The sequence below is a fragment of the Lolium perenne genome, chromosome 6 (genome assembly GCF_019359855.2).
Source record: "Lolium perenne isolate Kyuss_39 chromosome 6, Kyuss_2.0, whole genome shotgun sequence".
Lineage (NCBI taxonomy): Eukaryota > Viridiplantae > Streptophyta > Magnoliopsida > Poales > Poaceae > Lolium > Lolium perenne.
The window spans coordinates 25632199-25642603 of record NC_067249.2 but is presented as its reverse complement, the minus strand read 5'-3'; the positions used below and the strand labels follow the sequence as shown (position 1 = coordinate 25642603).

Here is a 10405-nt window from a genome sequence, read left to right as displayed (position 1 = left end):
TCCTCATTTCCTTCTCTTCCAAGCCTTGCCTCCCAACTACCCCAATCACTAAATGGGCAGCCACCCACCTTGGCCAATCAAATAAGGAGGCAGCCACTCCTCTCCCTCTATAAATTGGCCCTTGGCCGGCCACTCCCTCCTCCTTTGGTCATTTTTCTCACACTCCACTCCCTCACACTCTCCTCTACCTCTCCCCCCACGAAAATGCTGCTGCCCCTTGCTCCCATGGCCGGCCATGGCCATGGCAAGCCACTAAGATGAAGCTCTCCCTCTCCCTCAAGCTCCTCCTCACCATGAGAGCCTCCCTCTCCTTCTTCTCCCCAACCCTAGATGGTTTTCTCTCCTCTTCTTCTTCCTCCCTTGCTAAGATTGGATCTTGATGCAGGTGCATGTTGGTCCAAGCATGGAGAAGCTTGAGCTATCCTCAGATCTGAAGTTCTTGAGCAAAGTTCGTCCAAAACCTTGCCGTAATTTCTGTATCTTGCTGTTTCAGATTCTGGTACGAACTTGTAAAATCCGCCAAATCTTGTGTGCAGATCCAAATCGAGTGATTCAAAGTTCCGCAGATAGGTATTGAAAAGATCTACAACTTGGCGTTGGTCTCATCCTCAAATTCGTTACGGATTTTGCATGGTAAATAAAGTTCTGCAAACATGCAGAATCACTGTTTGTGAGATTTCTTCCGTTTTACAAAACCTTTTTGAGCAAACTCAACTGCGGTTGAAAGCCCTCTCCCGTACCTTCATTTTGGCGGTGGTTTCACTTCGATTGACCTCCTGAAACTGAAATGGTTTGCAGATCAAGTTCTGGTCAGATCTGACTTTGTCGAATTAAACCAGGAGCTTGGAAACTAATTTTTGAATGAAACCAACTGGGTAAAAACCACCTATTCAATACCTTTCAGATGCAGCAGACCTCATATTTTTGTGATTTCTGTATGATTTTTGGTGAATTAAACTTGTTCTGTGTGTTCTGCAGACATGGATGTTAGATTTTAATTCATCAAAAATCCATTTTTGAACCTAATTGAGTGATTCCAATTCTGTAGGATTACTGAATGTTTTCTTAATCATCTCAAACAAGTTTCAAACCTTTATCTGTTCTGCAACTCCATAGTTAAAGCAAATGGTGAAAACATGCAGTAAACTTGTAAATCCATTTGTGAGAGTTTCAGAAACAATTTGAACCCAAATCCAATTGTGTGTGAATCTCTGTTTAAATATCTTTCAAATGCCAGTGGCCTCATATTTTTAGGTTTTTTCTACGATTTATGGCTTACAGATCTTGTTTTCTGTACAGTCAGATTCAAAGAAATTCCTAAAATTGTAGGTTTAATATTTTTGGGTGATTCCAATTGGGTTAGTCTTGTATTAGTACTGGATATCTAGGAAAAATATTATTAGTCTCTGTTCATACATATTTGTTGCTGTTAGTAATGTTTATGTGTGACATGCATTGTTGAAACAAAACTTTTCGGTTTATCTAAAACCCTTGACCAACTCATTTTAGTAGAGGTGGGCAACCTTTGTTTTATGCTTGCAAAACAAAACCTCTGCAACCTAACATTAGCTCTTTTGTTTTGCTTAAGTTTCCAAATGATGTGGAATATGGTTTGCTTCCTATTTTGGTTGTAGTGTTATGGGAACAAATTAAGTTAGGAAAACTGTTTTCTACTTTTTCAAAAATGTTTGAAAATGCTTTGTGATTGTATTTGATGTCAAACTAATGCACTTGTCCTCTTTAGGATGTTATCTACCAGGGGATATTTGGTTTATACCATAGTGATACCCGAGAGAGGCAATTGCTAAGTTGTGATGCACTCATACCTTTACTAGGTAAATAAATGGGGTTTTCTAAACTAAAACTCTTAAAGTTGTTTTGTGGTATCTATAGGTCCTTAGTATGTTATACCTTGGCTGCATGGTTAGTTTTTGATTGATGAATGTTGTCTTGTTGATGCAATGTGATTGATTGTGTTCCTTTTATATTTTCCGGCGATAGATGCGAACAATTCCGGAGAAGAAGAAGTGGAATCGGACGAGGATTTTATTTATATTGTTGGGATTCTTATATTTATGGAGTTGAAGAAGTCCGGGGACAAATAAGCCAAGGCAAGCCATCTTTTGATCTCTGATTTGGTGTCTAGTTGGATGTCATTTGTTGATGTCCAAAGCACCTTAATTCTATGTGTGTTACTCTCTCTATTTATGTCATCTATGTGTGATTTCAAGTGGGGAACTCCCTAGTGGTGATACTCCACTATTGTCATGGTGATTATGGGATGCATGGTATCATGGCCGTGCTATTTCACTTGGTTATCTTGTATGCTCAACTTGAGCATGTTCCATCTCAAGATAGTAACTTACACCACATCCACCCTCTTTGTAGTATAGAGGTATCAATGTCATGATCTTGGCGTATTCTCAACTTGAGAGAAGTATGCCGTGTACCCATGGGAAAGTAGGTTGGATAGTGATACTCCACCATCTAACTTGTACACTTAGCACCACCAATCTGAAAATGTTTCCTCTTATGTTGTCATTATACATGCTTACCTTAAGCAAGTATGATCCTCTTTACGCCACTCACACATCCCCTCATGGGCGTGATGACCTTCATCTCGGCCATGGTGATGTTTTAGTTCCATTCATGAAACTATAGGATGGGAACCCCTCAAGGTTTACCTTGTTGTAAATGTTTTTGAAAACCTTGGGTGAGTTGGACTTACCCAAGTGTGTGTTATGAAAGGAAAGGATCTTGGCAAAGATGGTTGAAAAGAAAATCTTGTTTTCGAAAACTTTGGCGCCTAAGTATTCACCCGTGACAATTAACCCGCGCAACCACATTACCCTGGAGTGGGACGGGGCTTAGCTCGTAGTTTGTTCTTCTTAACATGGGACACCGCACAACTATATAAGGGTAAGGTTACCCCTGAATCCGGATTGTCGTTGGTGGAGACAATAGTATAACGGGAGGCCTTCGGGGCTGACCCGTCCGGAAGACACTATGGGTCTCCTGGCTTGGCGGTGGAGCCACGCTCAAAGGAGGTGAGCTGCCACGGTGCCGGGGAGGTACATACTCCATAGGGTAGGATCCTGTGCTAAGTCGAATAGGCGAAAGGCTATGTCCGAGTTTTTGTCATTGCATAGGTGATATGCAGGGATGATGCCCAAATGATAAACTCGCGGATCTTGTGGGGAAAGTGTGCAAACTCTGCAGAGTCAAATCTATTCGAATAGCCGTGTCCGCGGTCATGGACGGTTGGAATGGCTGTTGCTTAGCCTGATGAGTTTTTGGTTTACAAAAAAATTGTTTGGAAAATGAAAGAAATGAACTTGTTTTCGAGTCTTAGGAAGGGTACGGGAATGGTTTGGTTGACCATATGGAGATGGTCGGAAAGGAAATAAATTGGGTTACCCCCATCCTAGTGTTTTATGTTGTAGAACTCTTTTGAAGTATCTTCTTCAATAAAGATATAGATATGTCATAGGATCTCTCTAGCATTCCCATCAAATGAGGTGGCGATATGCTAACTCTTCTTCAATAAAGATATAGATATGTCATAGGACTTCCCTAGCGTCCCCATCAATTGAGAGGGCGGTATGCTACCTTCCCTCTTATTAGGTTAGCATGATGTCTTTGAAAACACCATAGTATCCGCATCACTTGAGATGCCGGCATGCTATATCCACAAGCAAGAGAAACTGATCTTCTCATGCATGCTATTTCCATAAGAGAAACTATTCTCTCCCTCTTGTCTTCTCTAGTTAGACTTGTATTCACCTTCTTGATGGTTTGCGAGTACAATTCCCAATGTACTCACGGCTTTGTCCCTGGCTATTTACTTGGCCAGATTTGGAGGAACACGACGGATGAAGAAGGAGTTGGCGACGTCTATGCGAGCTAGGAACGTCTTCCCAGTCAGTTGCCTGTAGGGTTATGGCAGATGACTTGGGTACTGCGCTGCTGAAGTGATGATGTTACTCTGATGTTTAGTTAGGCCCTCCGAGGCTATTATGTAAGTACTGGTCATGTGACCATATTGTAATTTTCTTATTCCGCTTTGTAATGGATGGTGTAATTTGATATCAGTTCGGTTATGTGTTCACGGCGCACTGATCATGGGATCGTGAACTGTATACATAACAGGGAATTTCGGACAGCTAGTCCGGGGTCCCCACAGAGCTGGTATCAGAGCTATCCTGACTCTAGGAGACCTTAGTTAGCATGGACGTTAGTTAGGAAACAATTACTTGGGGAAAACTATTTATGAAACAAATTGTTTCTTTAGTCAGAAGTATAGCTTCTACTACTCTTATTTATTCAAAGCTTCTAAAATTCTTATCTCTCCGCTTTATAAAAAGGTTTGAAAATCCTTACTCTATTGTCTCATCCACTTCAAACCTACATGTTGGACGATGTCCCCAACTCAGACCGAAGACTCGAACTCGAAGATGGCTCAATCCCTCAGGAAGACTCATATATCTCCAACCGCAGCTATTGAAGATTGGAGGCAGACTTAGTGTGCACATAAAAGAGATAATAATATCATGTCTTTGGATATCACCAAAGTCTGTCAGGGAGCTGACCTTGTTCCTCCGTGGACTTGCACTTTTTGCAGTCATCAGGGATCAAGTCCTCAGTTTCTTGACTAGTAATTTTTAGGCCAGCCACGAGAAGATATCGACTTCGGGAGCACCTCAACAGCTACCTCTTCGAAGACCTTATGTTTTCGGGATGTCGAGAATAGAAGTTCTACATAGATTTCTCCTCCGCTTCAACATCAACGACTCAACACCCGGCCCCTTCACCACCAAATGCTACAAGGATCCAAGTTGATGTCGATGCCAGCAAGATGAAGACATCGACATATGTGACCAGCCCCAAACCTATAGGATGGATAGGAAAAACTCAATCGCTTCGATTGAGCTACCCCCACGTGTTAGGTATCTCTAGATACTTAGAGTGCTTTGTTTGGTATGCTGATTGCTTGTAGTTCCCTAATGTGCTGCCTTGAGTGTTTGTATCTGTTTGTTGTGTGCATGTATGTCTTGCTATTTAGACGTTCCCGTCCTTTTTAATTGTTTGGAATTTGTAAAACAGAAATTAAAAATGGAAATCTGCCAGTGTACTGTTTTGCTAATAAAAATAGTTTGGTAGCTCCGATTGATGTGATTCCAATTGCACTAGAACCAGTATGAAATTATCTTTCAGATGCCACTGACCTTGTATTTTTAGGATTTTTGTGCAATTTTTAATAAATAAAACTTGATCACTGTTTCTGGTTGGTATTTTGAGTCTCAAAAATTGAAAAATAAATATTTTTGAATGGTTCCAATTGTGTTGATCTTGTTTTGTTACGGTGCATATAGGAAAAATACCAGTAGCCTCTGTTAGTGATATTTTGTCTCTGGTTATGATTGTATGGGTGCCACATGCAATGATAGGATTAACGAAAAGGCTCTAACTCTAGCCCGTTAGCAGTTGTTTTTCAACCATCAGAGGAACTAACCCTACCCTGATCTACGCTAACTTCCTTCAAGATCAGCTGGAGCATCTCCACTACGCCAAGAAAGAAGAAGCCCTACCTTCAAGAGTGACTGCACCTCTACGAGAAGACCTACAAACTTGGTCCGACCTTGGAGTATAATCGCGCTAACCTCTAGGATATCTTCTTAAAAACCACCCCCTAACACACCATCTAATTAGATGAGAGAACATTAGCGTAAAAGCCGAGCTACATCACATGGTTCATCTGGTCCTCATCAAGTGAAGCTCCTGAAGATACCTCAAGAACTCAAGACTAGGTGCAACTTACCCGTTCACCAACTGGTATAAGTCAGCACCGACCCTCAAGCTGAAGATTGTCTTCGACGACCCCTGTTGCTGCTTCATATGGGTACCAACCAGGCGTTTCATGAACTTACTAACTCATTGCGCGTCCCTTATGGTTTAGTTAACACCGTGAGTGCCCCTTGAAGTTGTGGTCCGCACGTCGCCCCTGAAGATTCTTCAACTGAGTACGGAAGATCGATGACTTCTTCAGAAGCCCCCGACAGGACCGCAAGGTAGACGCTCTGAGTTTTTCCGAAAGCCGATGAAAAATCTTAAGGGTGGAAGACTTCGTCTTCCACTAAAAGTTGGAGCTAACCCTCAAATTTTTAATCTTTCTAAAACAACGATGGAAACGTGGGATGCACTAACCCCTCTTGAAGCCGTGGACTACACAACGCCCTCTGAAGATGTCAAATCAAGACGGGAGATCAATGGCTTCTCCAAGAAGGCCCGACAAGACCCGTGGCCGAAGCTTACAGTTTTTAACGCCCCCTCCCCGATGAACGATTTTAAGGGTGGAAGACTTCGTCTTCCCTTAAATTTAAGCTAACTCTAAAAAGTTTTCAACCCCGCTAAGGCACCATTGGAGTGCACCAAATTTTCTGAGTCGTGAGCTCCACTAGGGTCGTTAAGAAGCTACAGGTCTAACATCTGCAGGGAGTAGTCAACCTCTTCATGAAGCTCGCCATCGGCAGGAATCCATCATGTCTGCGAGAAGATGAAGCAACGACCTTCTCTACAATGGTGCATCTACAGAAGGATGGAGTCTAACTTCGTTAAGCTTTACAACCCCTCTAGTTCTGCGCTCAGTAATCTCGGGACGAGATTATTTTAAGGGTGGAAGATCTGTAACACCCCAACTTTCACAACCTTGATTAATTGCCCTTATTGCAAAAATTAGGGGGAACAAAAACTTTTTCTAAAGACTAATTAGATGAATTGCCTTGATCTGTTTGTTGTGATGAATTGCTTTGATCTGCTGGTAGACGAATTGTATTGTTTTGCTTGTTGAGTTTTGTCTTGAGTACCTCAAAGAACAACACCCCTAGTGGTTAAACAAGCAACTCCCCGAATAAAACACATGTGTGGCTTAGGAAGAATTGTTTTCCTTCTTACTACATCAAACCTCTCTCCTGATGACAACATGGGTGTGCCATCTTGATTTTTCTCTTTGTGGTACAAGATAGCTCAATCATCCTTAATTCACAACTTGGTGATCTCAACGCATGGATCTCATCTGTGCATCTCCCTCTACAATTTCCACATCCTGCATGTCTCATTCTACCCTTGCATCACATATATTCAACTTGATCTTATACCCTATCCAATGATTCAACTCTAGATCACTTCCTTCTACTTTTACCTCTTGTTTTTATTCAAGTTTAATCTTCACAAAACCAAGAGTGGGAATGATGGATACATTCTGTAGCCACCATCTACCCTTGAGAACACTCCTCCCTAAATTAGTTTCCCTCCTCAAAAAAATCCTACAGTTTTCCTTCTCTAGTTTTGATCACAAAACTACTTCTAGTTTTATTAAAACTTTCCAAGATTTCTCTTCAAAGAAAACAAGGAACTGAAATGGGTTTTGTTTTTCATCCCATTTCTACCAAGTATTGATTTATAAAACATTATTTCTATTTTTCTTTGTTTTAACAAAAAGCTTGTTTATGGTACCTATACCATTTCTTGTTTTCCTCTTGCTTATTTTTACCTTTGAGAAAAAACTCTACCTTACTTGAGAAAGTAAGTAGAATATTTTGAACCCCTATGTTCCAACTAGTTTTATCTCAACACTTTCAAACTTCATTCCACTTGAGTTCATTCCCAATTGTCCCTAGACAATTGAGGTGTTTCAAATACTTTTCAAACAAGATCTATTTCAAATGACAACTCTTGCACATCTTATGCACATCTCTGATCCACCACATTGTATCCCCTCCATCCTCCAATTCTGGATCAAATGGATGATCATTTGATACTTTCAACTCACTCCCTATTGACCTCTCATTTGTAGAGCAATTTATATTCTTTTCCATCATTACCTTGACCTCATGAATTCATGATTTAAGTCCCCATATTCTTCATTGTGAGTATATGGTTACTTCACTCACCATCTCTCTTAATCTTGCTCTACCATTGTCTCAACCACCATCACCACCATCATCTCTTGGCCAATTTGATAATTTGATCAAAGTACTTTATTCTCCAACATTGCCACCAATGTTTATTATCACCTCTCTCCCAAATTTTAATACATCATCAAACCATTTTTAGCTAACCCCTCAAATACTCAACCTTGGTCGACATTCATGAAGTGGCATTGCACTTTGTTTGTTCACTTGTGGTTGTCAAGAAGGAGCCGGCCATGGCAAGAAAATTCGGCCAGCCCTCCCTCCTCATTTCCTTCTCTTCCAAGCCTTGCCTCCCAACTACCCCAATCACTAAATGGGCAGCCACCCACCTTGGCCAATCAAATAAGGAGGCAGCCACTCCTCTCCCTCTATAAATTGGCCCTTGGCCGGCCACTCCCTCCTCCTTTGGTCATTTTTCTCACACTCCACTCCCTCACACTCTCCTCTACCTCTCCCCCCACGAAAATGCTGCTGCCCCTTGCTCCCATGGCCGGCCATGGCCATGGCAAGCCACTAAGATGAAGCTCTCCCTCTCCCTCAAGCTCTTCCTCACCATGAGAGCCTCCCTCTCCTTCTTCTCCCCAACCCTAGATGGTTTTCTCTCCTCTTCTTCTTCCTCCCTTGCTAAGATTGGATCTTGATGCAGGTGCATGTTGGTCCAAGCATGGAGAAGCTTGAGCTATCCTCAGATCTGAAGTTCTTGAGCAAAGTTCGTCCAAAACCTTGCCGTAATTTCTGTATCTTGCTGTTTCAGATTCTGGTACGAACTTGTAAAATCCGCCAAATCTTGTGTGCAGATCCAAATCGAGTGATTCAAAGTTCCGCAGATAGGTATTGAAAAGATCTACAACTTGGCGTTGGTCTCACACTGGTGGAAAAACAGGCTTCGGGTGAGCCCCATAAGTCGCGATGCTGCAGGATCCGCGACAAATGGTACCTTTAGTCGCGGTTCGGGAGGAGAACCGCGACCAAAGGCCTGGGCCCAGGGCGCTCGGTGGCCAGCCGGTGCACGTGGGGGGTCTTTAGTCGCGGTTGGCCAGGCCACCCGCGACTAAAATGCCGAAGGCCTTTAGTCGCGGTTGGCCAGGCCAACCGGGACTAAAGCCCCTCCCCTATATATACCCATCCAGCAGCCAACACTTAGCCATTTGGTGCCATTCTCTTCACAAGCTCACAAGTGGGTGTTAGGTTTGCTTTTGGTTCCTCTTATGCACATAAGGTGTTTGATGAAATGCCCCAAGAGCATGAAACAAACATGATATGAAGTGTTGGAGCCACACTTGAGCTTTCTCATTTATTTTTTCCTCCTCGATCGCGGTTAGCAACTTGAACCTTTGATGTGTCGTTGATAAAATGTGCATGTGTGTGTAGTTCATTGTTTAATTTATATTGTTTGTAGCTAGTTAGTTTAACAAATGCATGATGGTTAATTATATATTTTATATTATAATAATGCAGATGAATCGACAATGGATGTACGGTAACCGACTCTCCGGCGAGTTCAGTGCGGGTTTGAAAGATTTCCTCGTAGTGGCTAATGCGAACAAGCAGGAGGGTTTTGTTATCTGTCCATGTGTTAAATGTAAGAATCAGAAGGGTTACTCTTCCTCAAGAGATGTTCACATGCACCTGCTTCGGCACGGTTTCATGCCAAGCTATAATTGTTGGACCAAGCATGGAGAAAGAGGGGTTATAATGGAAGAAGATGAAGAAGGGGATGATTTCATCGATGAAAGCTATCTTGCTCATTTCGGTGATACTTTCATGGAGGATGCTTTGAAGGTGAAGGGGAAGGTGAAGGGGAAGGTGAAGAAGAGGCACGTGATGATCCCGTTGATGATCTTGGTCGGACCATTGCTGATGCACGGAGACGCTGCGAAACTGAAAAAGAGAGGGAGAATTTGGATCGCATGTTAGAGGATCACGGGAAGGCGCTGTACCCGGATGCGATGATGGTCTGAAAAAGCTGGGCTGCACTGCTGGATTTGCTGAGATGGAAGGCACGGGCAGGTGTAGCTGACTCGGCATTTGAAAACTTGCTGAAAATGTTGAAGAATATGTTTCCAAAGAATAACGAGTTGCCCGCCACTACGTACGAAGCAAAGAAGGTTGTACGCCCTCTAGGTTTAGAGGTTACGAAGATACATGCATGCATCAACGATGCATCCTCTACCGCGGTGAATACGAGAATTTGAATGAATGCCCGGTATGCACTTTGCATTGCGTTATAAGATCGAGGCGATGACCCTGGTGACGATGTTGAGGGCCGAGAAACCCGGGAAGAGGGTTCCCGCCAAGGTGATGTGGTATGCTCCTATAATACCACGGTTGAAACGTCTGTTCGGGAACAAAGAGCATGCCAAGTTGTTGCGATGGCACAAAGAGGACCGTAAGTCGGACGGGGAGTTGAGACACCCCGCAGATGGAACGCAATG

General features: G+C 42.7%; 1 long non-coding RNA gene across 2 annotated transcripts; it reads left to right on the top strand.

Moving 5' to 3' along the window:
- The first annotated feature begins 200 nt into the window (after positions 1-200).
- On the top strand, positions 201-2370 carry LOC127308555 (uncharacterized). 2 transcript variants are annotated; one of them, XR_007856655.2, is made up of 5 exons: positions 201-448; positions 537-633; positions 799-875; positions 1745-1835; positions 2002-2370. It is a non-coding gene; the product is annotated as an uncharacterized lncRNA (long non-coding RNA). The 2 variants fall into 2 exon arrangements; XR_007856656.2 differs by lacking the exon at positions 1745-1835.
- Positions 2371-10405: the final 8035 nt, after the last annotated feature.